The sequence below is a fragment of the Hypanus sabinus genome, chromosome 10 (genome assembly GCF_030144855.1).
Source record: "Hypanus sabinus isolate sHypSab1 chromosome 10, sHypSab1.hap1, whole genome shotgun sequence".
Lineage (NCBI taxonomy): Eukaryota > Metazoa > Chordata > Chondrichthyes > Myliobatiformes > Dasyatidae > Hypanus > Hypanus sabinus.
Window position 1 is genome coordinate 115,652,461 of NC_082715.1, and position 15,716 is coordinate 115,668,176.

The following is a 15,716-nucleotide window of genomic DNA, read 5'->3' on the forward strand; positions in this document are numbered from 1 at the left end:
TAGAGTAGGTAATCACATTCCTCCTCCCAGATTGTTTAGAGTAGGTAATCACATTCCTTTTCCCAGGTTAGAGTATGTAATCACATTCCTTTTCCAGATTAGAGTAGCTAATCACATTCGTCTTCCCAGATTGGATAGAGTAGGTAATCACGTTCCTTTCCCTGATTGTTTAGAGTAGGTAATGACATTCCTTTCTCAGATTGGTTAGAGTAGGTAATCACTTTCCTTTACCAGGTTAGAGTAGGTAATCACATTCCTTTTCCAGGTTAGAGTAGGTAATCACATTCCTTTTCCAGTTGAGAGTAGGTAATCACATTCATTTCCCAGATTGGTTAGAGTAGGTAATCACATTCCTTTCTCAGATTGGTTAGAGTAGGTAATCACATTCCTTTCTCAGATTGGTTAGAGTAGGTAATCACATTCCTTTTCCCAGATTGGATAGAGTAGGAAATCACATTCCTTTCCCAGATTGTTTAGAGTAGCTAATCACATTCCTTTCCCAGATCAGTGGGAGTAGGTAATCACATTCCTTTCACAGGTTAGAGTAGCTAATCACATTCCTATTCAATGTTAGAGTAGGTAATCACATTCCTTTACCCAGGTTAGAGTAGGTAGTCACATTCCATTTCCCAGATTGGTTAGAGTAGGTAATCACATTCCTTTCTCAGATTGGTTAGAGTAGGTAATCACATTCCTTTTCCCAGATTGGATAGTGTAGGTAATCACATTCCTTTCCCAGATTGTTTAGAGTAGCTAATCACATTCCTTTCCCAGATTGTTTAGAGTAGGTAATCACATTCTTTATCCCAGGTTAGAGTAGGTAATTACATTCCATTCCCAGATTGTTTAGAGTAGGTAATCGCATTCCTCTTCCCAGATTGTTTAGAGTAGGTAATCACATTCCTTTTCCAGGATAGAGTAGGTAATCACATTCCTCTTCCCAGATTGTTTAGAGTAGGTAATCACATTCCTATTCCTGGTTAGAGTAGGTAATCACATCCCTTTTCCAGGTTAGAGTAGGTAATCACATTCCTCCTCCCAGATTGTTTAGAGTAGGTAATCACATTCCTTTTCCCAGGTTAGAGTATGTAATCACATTCCTTTTCCAGATTAGAGTAGCTAATCACATTCGTCTTCCCAGATTGGATAGAGTAGGTAATCACGTTCCTTTCCCAGATTGTTTAGAGTAGGTAATGACATTCCTTTCTCAGATTGGTTAGAGTAGGTAATCACTTTCCTTTACCAGGTTAGAGTAGGTAATCACATTCCTTTTCCAGGTTAGAGTAGGTAATCACATTCCTTTTCCAGTTGAGAGTAGGTAATCACATTCATTTCCCAGATTGGTTAGAGTAGGTAATCACATTCCTTTCTCAGATTGGTTAGAGTAGGTAATCACATTCCTTTTCCAGGTTAGAGTAGGTAATCACAGTCATTTCCCAGATTGGTTAGAGTAGGTAATCACATTCCTTTCTCAGATTGTTTAGAGTAGGTAATCACATTCCTTTCCCCGATTGTTTAGAGTAGGTAATCACATTCCTTTTCCCAGATTGTTTAGAGTCGGTAATGACATTCCTTTCCCAGATCAGTTGGAGGAGGTAATCACGTTCCTTTCACAGGTTAGAGTAGCTAATCACATTCCTTTTCCAGGTTAGAGCAGGTAATCACATTCCTCTCCCAGGTTAGAGTACTTAATTGCATTCCTTTTCCCAGATTGGATAGAGTAGGTAATCACTTTCCTTTTCCCAGGTTAGAGTAGGTAATCACATTCCTTTTCCCAGATTGTTTAGAGTAGGCAATCACATTCCATTCCCAGATTGTTTAGAGTAGGTAATCACATTCCTTTACCAGGTTAGAGTAGCTAATCACATTCCTTTTCCATGACAGAGTAGGTAATCACATTCCTTTTCCCAGATTGGTTAGGGTAGGTAATCACATTCATTTCCCAGGTTAGAGTAGATAATCACATTCCTTTTCCCAGGTTAGAGTAGGTAATCACATTCCTTTTCACAGATTGGTTAGTGTAGGTAATCACATTCCTTTTCCCAGTTCAGTAGGAGTAGGTAATCACATTCCTTTCACAGGTTAGAGTAGGTAATTACATTCCTATTCCATGTTAGAGTAGGTAATCTCATTCCTTTTCCCAGATTGGGAAGAGTAGGTGATCACATTCCTTTCCCAGGCCAGAGTAGATAATCACATGCCTTTTCCAGGTTAGAGTAGGTAATCACATTCCTTTTCACAGATTGGTTAGAGTAGGTAATCACATTCCTTTTCCCAGGTTAGAGTAGGTAATCACATTCCTTTTCCCAGATTGTTTAGAGTAGGTAATCACATTCCTTTTCCCAGGTTAGAGTAGATAATCACATTCCTTTTCCCGGATTGTTTAGAGTAGTTAATCAGATTCCTTTTCCCTGGTTAGAGTATGTAATCACATTCCTTTTCCAGATTAGAGTAGCTAATCACATTCCTTTTCCCAGATTGTTTAGAGTAGGTAATTACATTCCTATTCCATGTTAGAGTAGGTAATCTCATTCCTTTTCCCAGATTGGGATGAGTAGGTGATCACATTCCTTTCCCAGGCCAGAGTAGATAATCACATGCCTTTTCCAGGTTAGAGTAGGTAATCACATTCCTTTTCACAGATTGGTTAGAGTAGGTAATCACATTCCTTTTCCCAGGTTGGAGTAGGTAATCACATTCATCTTCCCAGATTGTTTAGAGTAGGTAATCACATTCCTCTTCCCAGATTGTTTAGAGTAGGTAATCACATTCCTTTTCCAGGATAGAGTAGGTAATCACATTCCTCTTCCCAGATTGTTTAGAGTAGGTAATCACATTCGTATTCCTGGTTAGAGTAGGTAATCACATCCCTTTTCCAGGTTAGAGTAGGTAATCACATTCCTCCTCCCAGATTGTTTAGTGTAGGTAATCACATTCCTTTTCCCAGGTTAGAGTATGTAATCACATTCCTTTTCCAGATTAGAGTAGCTAATCACATTCGTCTTCCCAGATTGGACAGAGTAGGTAATCACGTTCCTTTCCCAGATTGTTTAGAGTAGGTAATGACATTCCTTTCTCAGATTGGTTAGAGTAGGTAATCACTTTCCTTTACCAGGTTAGAGTAGGTAATCACATTCCTTTAACAGGTTAGAGTAGCTAATCACATTCCTTTTCCATGACAGAGTAGGTAATCACATTCCTTTTCCCAGATTGGTTAGGGTAGGTAATCACATTCATTTCCCAGGTTAGAGTAGAGAATCACATTCCTTTTCCCAGGTTAGAGTAGGTAATCACATTCCTTTTCACAGATTGGTTAGTGTAGGTAATCACATTCCTTTTCCCAGGTTAGAGTAGATAATCACATTCCTTTTCACAGATTGGTTAGTGTAGGTAATCACATTCCTTTTCCCAGATCAGTAGGAGTAGGTAATCACATTCCTTTCACAGGTTAGAGTAGGTAATTACATTCCTATTCCATGTTAGAGTAGGTAATCTCATTCCTTTTCCCAGATTGGGAAGAGTAGGTGATCACATTCCTTTCCCAGGCCAGAGTAGATAATCACATGCCTTTTCCAGGTTAGAGTAGGTAATCACATTCCTTTTCACAGATTGGTTAGAGTAGGTAATCACATTCCTTTTCCCAGGTTAGAGTAGGAAATCACATTCCTTTTCCCAGATTGTTTAGAGTAGGTAATCACATTCCTTTTCCCAGGTTAGAGTAGATAATCACATTCCTTTTCCCGGATTGTTTAGAGTAGGTAATCAGATTCCTTTTCCCTGGTTAGAGTATGTAATCACATTCCTTTTCCAGATTAGAGTAGCTAATCACATTCCTTTTCCAGATTAGAGTAGCTAATCACATTCCATTTCCCAGATTGGTTAGAGTAGGTAATCACATTCCTTTCTCAGATTGTTTAGAGTAGCTAATCACATTCCTTTCCCAGATTGTTTAGAGTAGGTAATCACATTCTTTATCCCAGGTTAGAGTAGGTAATTACATTCCATTCCCAGATTGTTTAGAGTAGGTAATCGCATTCCTCTTCCCAGATTGTTTAGAGTAGGTAATCACATTCCTTTTCCAGGATAGAGTAGGTAATCACATTCCTCTTCCCAGATTGTTTAGAGTAGGTAATCACATTCCTATTCCTGGTTAGAGTAGGTAATCACATCCCTTTTCCAGGTTAGAGTAGGTAATCACATTCCTCCTCCCAGATTGTTTAGAGTAGGTAATCACATTCCTTTTCCCAGGTTAGAGTATGTAATCACATTCCTTTTCCAGATTAGAGTAGCTAATCACATTCGTCTTCCCAGATTGGATAGAGTAGGTAATCACGTTCCTTTCCCAGATTGTTTAGAGTAGGTAATGACATTCCTTTCTCAGATTGGTTAGAGTAGGTAATCACTTTCCTTTACCAGGTTAGAGTAGGTAATCACATTCCTTTTCCAGGTTAGAGTAGGTAATCACATTCCTTTTCCAGTTGAGAGTAGGTAATCACATTCATTTCCCAGATTGGTTAGAGTAGGTAATCACATTCCTTTCTCAGATTGGTTAGAGTAGGTAATCACATTCCTTTCTCAGATTGGTTAGAGTAGGTAATCACATTCCTTTTCCCAGATTGGATAGAGTAGGAAATCACATTCCTTTCCCAGATTGTTTAGAGTAGCTAATCACATTCCTTTCCCAGATCAGTGGGAGTAGGTAATCACATTCCTTTCACAGGTTAGAGTAGCTAATCACATTCCTATTCAATGTTAGAGTAGGTAATCACATACCTTTTCCCAGGTTAGAGTAGGTAGTCACATTCCATTTCCCAGATTGGTTAGAGTAGGTAATCACATTCCTTTCTCAGATTGGTTAGAGTAGGTAATCACATTCCTTTTCCCAGATTGGATAGTGTAGGTAATCACATTCCTTTCCCAGATTGTTTAGAGTAGCTAATCACATTCCTTTCCCAGATTGTTTAGAGTAGGTAATCACATTCTTTATCCCAGGTTAGAGTAGGTAATTACATTCCATTCCCAGATTGTTTAGAGTAGGTAATCGCATTCCTCTTCCCAGATTGTTTAGAGTAGGTAATCACATTCCTTTTCCAGGATAGAGTAGGTAATCACATTCCTCTTCCCAGATTGTTTAGAGTAGGTAATCACATTCCTATTCCTGGTCAGAGTAGGTAATCACATCCCTTTTCCAGGTTAGAGTAGGTAATCACATTCCTCCTCCCAGATTGTTTAGAGTAGGTAATCACATTCCTTTTCCCAGGTTAGAGTATGTAATCACATTCCTTTTCCAGATTAGAGTAGCTAATCACATTCGTCTTCCCAGATTGGATAGAGTAGGTAATCACGTTCCTTTCCCAGATTGTTTAGAGTAGGTAATGACATTCCTTTCTCAGATTGGTTAGAGTAGGTAATCACTTTCCTTTACAAGGTTAGAGTAGGTAATCACATTCCTTTTCCAGGTTAGAGTAGGTAATCACATTCCTTTTCCAGTTGAGAGTAGGTAATCACATTCATTTCCCAGATTGGTTAGAGTAGGTAATCACATTCCTTTCTCAGATTGGTTAGAGTAGGTAATCACATTCCTTTTCCAGGTTAGAGTAGGTAATCACAGTCATTTCCCAGATTGGTTAGAGTAGGTAATCACATTCCTTTCTCAGATTGTTTAGAGTATGTAATCACATTACTTTTCCAGGTAAGAGTACGTAATCACATTCCTTTCCCCGATTGTTTAGAGTAGGTAATCACATTCCTTTTCCCAGATTGTTTAGAGTCGGTAATGACATTCCTTTCCCAGATCAGTTGGAGGAGGTAATCACGTTCCTTTCACAGGTTAGAGTAGCTAATCACATTCCTTTTCCAGGTTAGAGCAGGTAATCACATTCCTCTCCCAGGTTAGAGTACTTAATTGCATTCCTTTTCCCAGATTGGATAGAGTAGGTAATCACTTTCCTTTTCCCAGGTTAGAGTAGGTAATCACATTCCTTTTCCCAGATTGTTTAGAGTAGGCAATCACATTCCATTCCCAGATTGTTTAGAGTAGGTAATCACATTCCTTTACCAGGTTAGAGTAGCTAATCACATTCCTTTTCCATGACAGAGTAGGTAATCACATTCCTTTTCCCAGATTGGTTAGGGTAGGTAATCACATTCATTTCCCAGGTTAGAGTAGATAATCACATTCCTTTTCCCAGGTTAGAGTAGGTAATCACATTCCTTTTCACAGATTGGTTAGTGTAGGTAATCACATTCCTTTTCCCAGTTCAGTAGGAGTAGGTAATCACATTCCTTTCACAGGTTAGAGTAGGTAATTACATTCCTATTCCATGTTAGAGTAGGTAATCTCATTCCTTTTCCCAGATTGGGAAGAGTAGGTGATCACATTCCTTTCCCAGGCCAGAGTAGATAATCACATGCCTTTTCCAGGTTAGAGTAGGTAATCACATTCCTTTTCACAGATTGGTTAGAGTAGGTAATCACATTCCTTTTCCCAGGTTAGAGTAGGTAATCACATTCCTTTTCCCAGATTGTTTAGAGTAGGTAATCACATTCCTTTTCCCAGGTTAGAGTAGATAATCACATTCCTTTTCCCGGATTGTTTAGAGTAGTTAATCAGATTCCTTTTCCCTGGTTAGAGTATGTAATCACATTCCTTTTCCAGATTAGAGTAGCTAATCACATTCCTTTTCCCAGATTGTTTAGAGTAGGTAATTACATTCCTATTCCATGTTAGAGTAGGTAATCTCATTCCTTTTCCCAGATTGGGAAGAGTAGGTGATCACATTCCTTTCCCAGGCCAGAGTAGATAATCACATGCCTTTTCCAGGTTAGAGTAGGTAATCACATTCCTTTTCACAGATTGGTTAGAGTAGGTAATCACATTCCTTTTCCCAGGTTAGAGTAGGTAATCACATTCATCTTCCCAGATTGTTTAGAGTAGGTAATCACATTCCTCTTCCCAGATTGTTTAGAGTAGGTAATCACATTCCTTTTCCAGGATAGAGTAGGTAATCACATTCCTCTTCCCAGATTGTTTAGAGTAGGTAATCACATTCGTATTCCTGGTTAGAGTAGGTAATCACATCCCTTTTCCAGGTTAGAGTAGGTAATCACATTCCTCCTCCCAGATTGTTTAGTGTAGGTAATCACATTCCTTTTCCCAGGTTAGAGTATGTAATCACATTCCTTTTCCAGATTAGAGTAGCTAATCACATTCGTCTTCCCAGATTGGACAGAGTAGGTAATCACGTTCCTTTCCCAGATTGTTTAGAGTAGGTAATGACATTCCTTTCTCAGATTGGTTAGAGTAGGTAATCACTTTCCTTTACCAGGTTAGAGTAGGTAATCACATTCCTTTAACAGGTTAGAGTAGCTAATCACATTCCTTTTCCATGACAGAGTAGGTAATCACATTCCTTTTCCCAGATTGGTTAGGGTAGGTAATCACATTCATTTCCCAGGTTAGAGTAGAGAATCACATTCCTTTTCCCAGGTTAGAGTAGGTAATCACATTCCTTTTCACAGATTGGTTAGTGTAGGTAATCACATTCCTTTTCCCAGGTTAGAGTAGATAATCACATTCCTTTTCACAGATTGGTTAGTGTAGGTAATCACATTCCTTTTCCCAGATCAGTAGGAGTAGGTAATCACATTCCTTTCACAGGTTAGAGTAGGTAATTACATTCCTATTCCATGTTAGAGTAGGTAATCTCATTCCTTTTCCCAGATTGGGAAGAGTAGGTGATCACATTCCTTTCCCAGGCCAGAGTAGATAATCACATGCCTTTTCCAGGTTAGAGTAGGTAATCACATTCCTTTTCACAGATTGGTTAGAGTAGGTAATCACATTCCTTTTCCCAGGTTAGAGTAGGAAATCACATTCCTTTTCCCAGATTGTTTAGAGTAGGTAATCACATTCCTTTTCCCAGGTTAGAGTAGATAATCACATTCCTTTTCCCGGATTGTTTAGAGTAGGTAATCAGATTCCTTTTCCCTGGTTAGAGTATGTAATCACATTCCTTTTCCAGATTAGAGTAGCTAATCAGATTCCTTTTCCAGATTAGAGTAGCTAATCACATTCCATTTCCCAGATTGGTTAGAGTAGGTAATCACATTCCTTTCTCAGATTGGTTAGAGTAGGTAATCACATTCCTTTTCCCAGATTGGATAGTGTAGGTAATCACATTCCTTTCCCAGATTGTTTAGAGTAGCTAATCACATTCCTTTCCCAGATTGTTTAGAGTAGGTAATCACATTCTTTATCCCAGGTTAGAGTAGGTAATTACATTCCATTCCCAGATTGTTTAGAGTAGGTAATCGCATTCCTCTTCCCAGATTGTTTAGAGTAGGTAATCACATTCCTTTTCCCAGATCAGTAGGAGTAGGTAATCACATTCCTTTCACAGGTTAGAGTAGGTAATTACATTCCTATTCCATGTTAGAGTAGGTAATCTCATTCCTTTTCCCAGATTGGGAAGAGTAGGTGATCACATTCCTTTCCCAGGCCAGAGTAGATAATCACATGCCTTTTCCAGGTTAGTGTAGGTAATCACATTCCTTTTCACAGATTGGTTAGAGTAGGTAATCACATTCCTTTTCCCAGGTTAGAGTAGGAAATCACATTCCTTTTCCCAGATTGTTTAGAGTAGGTAATCACATTCCTTTTCCCAGGTTAGAGTAGATAATCACATTCCTTTTCCCGGATTGTTTAGAGTAGGTAATCAGATTCCTTTTCCCTGGTTAGAGTATGTAATCACATTCCTTTTCCAGATTAGAGTAGCAAATCACATTCCTTTTCCAGATTAGAGTAGCTAATCACATTCCATTTCCCAGATTGGTTAGAGTAGGTAATCACATTCCTTTCTCAGATTGTTTAGAGTAGGTAATCACATTCCTTTTCCCAGATTGGATAGTGTAGGTAATCACATTCCTTTCCCAGATTGTTTAGAGTAGCTAATCACATTCCTTTCCCAGATTGTTTAGAGTAGGTAATCACATTCTTTATCCCAGGTTAGAGTAGGTAATTACATTCCATTCCCAGATTGTTTAGAGTAGGTAATCGCATTCCTCTTCCCAGATTGTTTAGAGTAGGTAATCACATTCCTTTTCCAGGATAGAGTAGGTAATCACATTCCTCTTCCCAGATTGTTTAGAGTAGGTAATCACATTCCTATTCCTGGTTAGAGTAGGTAATCACATCCCTTTTCCAGGTTAGAGTAGGTAATCACATTCCTCCTCCCAGATTGTTTAGAGTAGGTAATCACATTCCTTTTCCCAGGTTAGAGTATGTAATCACATTCCTTTTCCAGATTAGAGTAGCTAATCACATTCGTCTTCCCAGATTGGATAGAGTAGGTAATCACGTTCCTTTCCCAGATTGTTTAGAGTAGGTAATGACATTCCTTTCTCAGATTGGTTAGAGTAGGTAATCACTTTCCTTTACCAGGTTAGAGTAGGTAATCACATTCCTTTTCCAGGTTAGAGTAGGTAATCACATTCCTTTTCCAGTTGAGAGTAGGTAATCACATTCATTTCCCAGATTGGTTAGAGTAGGTAATCACATTCCTTTCTCAGATTGGTTAGAGTAGGTAATCACATTCCTTTCTCAGATTGGTTAGAGTAGGTAATCACATTCCTTTTCCCAGATTGGATAGAGTAGGAAATAACTTTCCTTTCCCAGATTGTTTAGAGTAGCTAATCACATTCCTTTCCCAGATCAGTGGGAGTAGGTAATCACATTCCTTTCACAGGTTAGAGTAGCTAATCACATTCCTATTCAATGTTAGAGTAGGTAATCACATACCTTTTCCCAGGTTAGAGTAGGTAGTCACATTCCATTTCCCAGATTGGTTAGAGTAGGTAATCACATTCCTTTCTCAGATTGGTTAGAGTAGGTAATCACATTCCTTTTCCCAGATTGGATAGTGTAGGTAATCACATTCCTTTCCCAGATTGTTTAGAGTAGCTAATCACATTCCTTTCCCAGATTGTTTAGAGTAGGTAATCACATTCTTTATCCCAGGTTAGAGTAGGTAATTACATTCCATTCCCAGATTGTTTAGAGTAGGTAATCGCATTCCTCTTCCCAGATTGTTTAGAGTAGGTAATCACATTCCTTTTCCAGGATAGAGTAGGTAATCACATTCCTCTTCCCAGATTGTTTAGAGTAGGTAATCACATTCCTATTCCTGGTCAGAGTAGGTAATCACATCCCTTTTCCAGGTTAGAGTAGGTAATCACATTCCTCCTCCCAGATTGTTTAGAGTAGGTAATCACATTCCTTTTCCCAGGTTAGAGTATGTAATCACATTCCTTTTCCAGATTAGAGTAGCTAATCACATTCGTCTTCCCAGATTGGATAGAGTAGGTAATCACGTTCCTTTCCCAGATTGTTTAGAGTAGGTAATGACATTCCTTTCTCAGATTGGTTAGAGTAGGTAATCACTTTCCTTTACCAGGTTAGAGTAGGTAATCACATTCCTTTTCCAGGTTAGAGTAGGTAATCACATTCCTTTTCCAGTTGAGAGTAGGTAATCACATTCATTTCCCAGATTGGTTAGAGTAGGTAATCACATTCCTTTCTCAGATTGGTTAGAGTAGGTAATCACATTCCTTTTCCAGGTTAGAGTAGGTAATCACAGTCATTTCCCAGATTGGTTAGAGTAGGTAATCACATTCCTTTCTCAGATTGTTTAGAGTATGTAATCACATTACTTTTCCAGGTAAGAGTACGTAATCACATTCCTTTCCCCGATTGTTTAGAGTAGGTAATCACATTCCTTTTCCCAGATTGTTTAGAGTCGGTAATGACATTCCTTTCCCAGATCAGTTGGAGGAGGTAATCACGTTCCTTTCACAGGTTAGAGTAGCTAATCACATTCCTTTTCCAGGTTAGAGCAGGTAATCACATTCCTCTCCCAGGTTAGAGTACTTAATTGCATTCCTTTTCCCAGATTGGATAGAGTAGGTAATCACTTTCCTTTTCCCAGGTTAGAGTAGGTAATCACATTCCTTTTCCCAGATTGTTTAGAGTAGGCAATCACATTCCATTCCCAGATTGTTTAGAGTAGGTAATCACATTCCTTTACCAGGTTAGAGTAGCTAATCACATTCCTTTTCCATGACAGAGTAGGTAATCACATTCCTTTTCCCAGATTGGTTAGGGTAGGTAATCACATTCATTTCCCAGGTTAGAGTAGATAATCACATTCCTTTTCCCAGGTTAGAGTAGGTAATCACATTCCTTTTCACAGATTGGTTAGTGTAGGTAATCACATTCCTTTTCCCAGTTCAGTAGGAGTAGGTAATCACATTCCTTTCACAGGTTAGAGTAGGTAATCACATTCCTTTTCCCAGATTGTTTAGAGTAGGTAATCACATTCCTTTTCCCAGGTTAGAGTAGATAATCACATTCCTTTTCCCGGATTGTTTAGAGTAGTTAATCAGATTCCTTTTCCCTGGTTAGAGTATGTAATCACATTCCTTTTCCAGATTAGAGTAGCTAATCACATTCCTTTTCCCAGATTGTTTAGAGTAGGTAATTACATTCCTATTCCATGTTAGAGTAGGTAATTTCATTCCTTTTCCCAGATTGGGAAGAGTAGGTGATCACATTCCTTTCCCAGGCCAGAGTAGATAATCACATGCCTTTTCCAGGTTAGAGTAGGTAATCACATTCCTTTTCACAGATTGGTTAGAGTAGGTAATCACATTCCTTTTCCCAGGATAGAGTAGGTAATCACATTCCTCCTCCCAGATTGTTTAGAGTAGGTAATCACATTCCTTTTCCAGGATAGAGTAGGTAATCACATTCCTCTTCCCAGATTGTTTAGAGTAGGTAATCACATTCGTATTCCTGGTTAGAGTAGGTAATCACATCCCTTTTCCAGGTTAGAGTAGGTAATCACATTCCTCCTCCCAGATTGTTTAGAGTAGGTAATCACATTCCTTTTCCCAGGTTAGAGTATGTAATCACATTCCTTTTCCAGATTAGAGTAGCTAATCACATTCGTCTTCCCAGATTGGATAGAGTAGGTAATCACGTTCCTTTCCCAGATTGTTTAGAGTAGGTAATGACATTCCTTTCTCAGATTGGTTAGAGTAGGTAATCACTTTCCTTTACCAGGTTAGAGTAGGTAATCACATTCCTTTTCCAGGATAGAGTAGGTAATCACATTCCTCTTCCCAGATTGTTTAGAGTAGGTAATCACATTCGTATTCCTGGTTAGAGTAGGTAATCACATCCCTTTTCCAGGTTAGAGTAGGTAATCACATTCCTCCTCCCAGATTGTTTAGAGTAGGTAATCACATTCCTTTTCCCAGGTTAGAGTATGTAATCACATTCCTTTTCCAGATTAGAGTAGCTAATCACATTCGTCTTCCCAGATTGGATAGAGTAGGTAATCACGTTCCTTTCCCAGATTGTTTAGAGTAGGTAATGACATTCCTTTCTCAGATTGTTTAGAGTAGGTAATCACATTCCTTTTCCCAGGTTAGAGTAGATAATCACATTCCTTTTCCCGGATTGTTTAGAGTAGTTAATCAGATTCCTTTTCCCTGGTTAGAGTATGTAATCACATTCCTTTTCCAGATTAGAGTAGCTAATCACATTCCTTTTCCCAGATTGTTTAGAGTAGGTAATTACATTCCTATTCCATGTTAGAGTAGGTAATCTCATTCCTTTTCCCAGATTGGGAAGAGTAGGTGATCACATTCCTTTCCCAGGCCAGAGTAGATAATCACATGCCTTTTCCAGGTTAGAGTAGGTAATCACATTCCTTTTCACAGATTGGTTAGAGTAGGTAATCACATTCCTTTTCCCAGGTTAGAGTAGGTAATCACATTCATCTTCCCAGATTGTTTAGAGTAGGTAATCACATTCCTCTTCCCAGATTGTTTAGAGTAGGTAATCACATTCCTTTTCCAGGATAGAGTAGGTAATCACATTCCTCTTCCCAGATTGTTTAGAGTAGGTAATCACATTCGTATTCCTGGTTAGAGTAGGTAATCACATCCCTTTTCCAGGTTAGAGTAGGTAATCACATTCCTCCTCCCAGATTGTTTAGAGTAGGTAATCACATTCCTTTTCCCAGGTTAGAGTATGTAATCACATTCCTTTTCCAGATTAGAGTAGCTAATCACATTCGTCTTCCCAGATTGGATAGAGTAGGTAATCACGTTCCTTTCCCAGATTGTTTAGAGTAGGTAATGACATTCCTTTCTCAGATTGGTTAGAGTAGGTAATCACTTTCCTTTACCAGGTTAGAGTAGGTAATCACATTCCTTTTCCAGGATAGAGTAGGTAATCACATTCCTCTTCCCAGATTGTTTAGAGTAGGTAATCACATTCGTATTCCTGGTTAGAGTAGGTAATCACATCCCTTTTCCAGGTTAGAGTAGGTAATCACATTCCTCCTCCCAGATTGTTTAGAGTAGGTAATCACATTCCTTTTCCCAGGTTAGAGTATGTAATCACATTCCTTTTCCAGATTAGAGTAGCTAATCACATTCGTCTTCCCAGATTGGATAGAGTAGGTAATCACGTTCCTTTCCCAGATTGTTTAGAGTAGGTAATGACATTCCTTTCTCAGATTGGTTAGAGTAGGTAATCACTTTCCTTTACCAGGTTAGAGTAGGTAATCACATTCCTTTAACAGGTTAGAGTAGCTAATCACATTCCTTTTCCATGACAGAGTAGGTAATCACATTCCTTTTCCCAGATTGGTTAGGGTAGGTAATCACATTCATTTCCCAGGTTAGAGTAGATAATCACATTCCTTTTCCCAGGTTAGAGTAGGTAATCACATTCCTTTTCACAGATTGGTTAGTGTAGGTAATCACATTCCTTTTCCCAGGTTAGAGTAGATAATCACATTCCTTTTCACAGATTGGTTAGTGTAGGTAATCACATTCCTTTTCCCAGATCAGTAGGAGTAGGTAATCACATTCCTTTCACAGGTTAGAGTAGGTAATTACATTCCTATTCCATGTTAGAGTAGGTAATCTCATTCCTTTTCCCAGATTGGGAAGAGTAGGTGATCACATTCCTTTCCCAGGCCAGAGTAGATAATCACATGCCTTTTCCAGGTTAGAGTAGGTAATCACATTCCTTTTCACAGATTGGTTAGAGTAGGTAATCACATTCCTTTTCCCAGGTTAGAGTAGGTAATCACATTCCTTTTCCCAGATTGTTTAGAGTAGGTAATCACATTCCTTTTCCCAGGTTAGAGTAGATAATCACATTCCTTTTCCCGGATTGTTTAGAGTAGGTAATCAGATTCCTTTTCCCTGGTTAGAGTATGTAATCACATTCCTTTTCCAGATTAGAGTAGCTAATCACATTCCTTTTCCCAGATTGTTTAGAGTAGGTAATTACATGCCTTTTCCAGGTTAGAGTAGGTAATCACATTCCTTTTCACTGATTGGTTAGAGTAGGTAATCACATTCCTTTTCCCAGGTTAGAGTAGGTAATCACATTCATCTTCCCAGATTGTTTAGAGTAGGTAATCACATTCCTCTTCCCAGATTGTTTAGAGTAGGTAATCACATTCCTTTTCCAGGATAGAGTAGGTAATCACATTCCTCTTCCCAGATTGTTTAGAGTAGGTAATCACATTCGTATTCCTGGTTAGAGTAGGTAATCACATCCCTTTTCCAGGTTAGAGTAGGTAATCACATTCCTCCTCCCAGATTGTTTAGAGTAGGTAATCACATTCCTTTTCCCAGGTTAGAGTATGTAATCACATTCCTTTTCCAGATTAGAGTAGCTAATCACATTCGTCTTCCCAGATTGGATAGAGTAGGTAATCACGTTCCTTTCCCAGATTGTTTAGAGTAGGTAATCACATTCCTTTACCAGGTTAGAGTAGCTAATCACATTCCTTTTCCATGACAGAGTAGGTAATCACATTCCTTTTCCCAGATTGGTTAGGGTAGGTAATCACATTCATTTCCCAGGTTAGAGTAGATAATCACATTCCTTTTCCCAGGTTAGAGTAGGTAATCACATTCATCTTCCCAGATTGTTTAGAGTAGGTAATCACATTCCTCTTCCCAGATTGTTTAGAGTAGGTAATCACATTCCTTTTCCAGGATAGAGTAGGTAATCACATTCCTCTTCCCAGATTGTTTAGAGTAGGTAATCACATTCCTATTCCTGGTTAGAGTAGGTAATCACATCCCTTTTCCAGGTTAGATTAGGTAATCACATTCGTTTCCCAGATTGATTAGAGTAGGTAATCACATTCTTTTTCCCAGGTTAGAGTTGGTAATCACATTCCTTTTCCAGGTTAGTTAGAGTAGGTAATCACATTCCTTTTCCAGATTGGTTTGAGCAGGTAATCACATTCCTTTTCTTGATTGTTTACAGTAGGTAATCACATTCCTTTTCCAGGTTAGAGTAGGTAATCACATTCCTTTTCCCAGGTTAGAGTAGCTAATCACATTCCTTTTCCAGATTGTTTAGAGTAGGTACTCACATTCCATTCCTAGATAGGTTAGAGAAGGTAATCACATTCCATTCCCAGATTGGTTGGAGTAGGTAATCTCATTCCTTTTCCCAGATTGGATAGAGTAGGTAATCAGTTTCCTTTTCTCTGTTAGAGCAGGTAATCATATTCCTGTTCCCAGGTTAGAGTAGGTAGTCACTTTCCTTATCCCAGCTTGTTTAGAGTAGGTAATCACATTCCTTTCCCAGATTAGTTAGAGTAGGTAATCACATT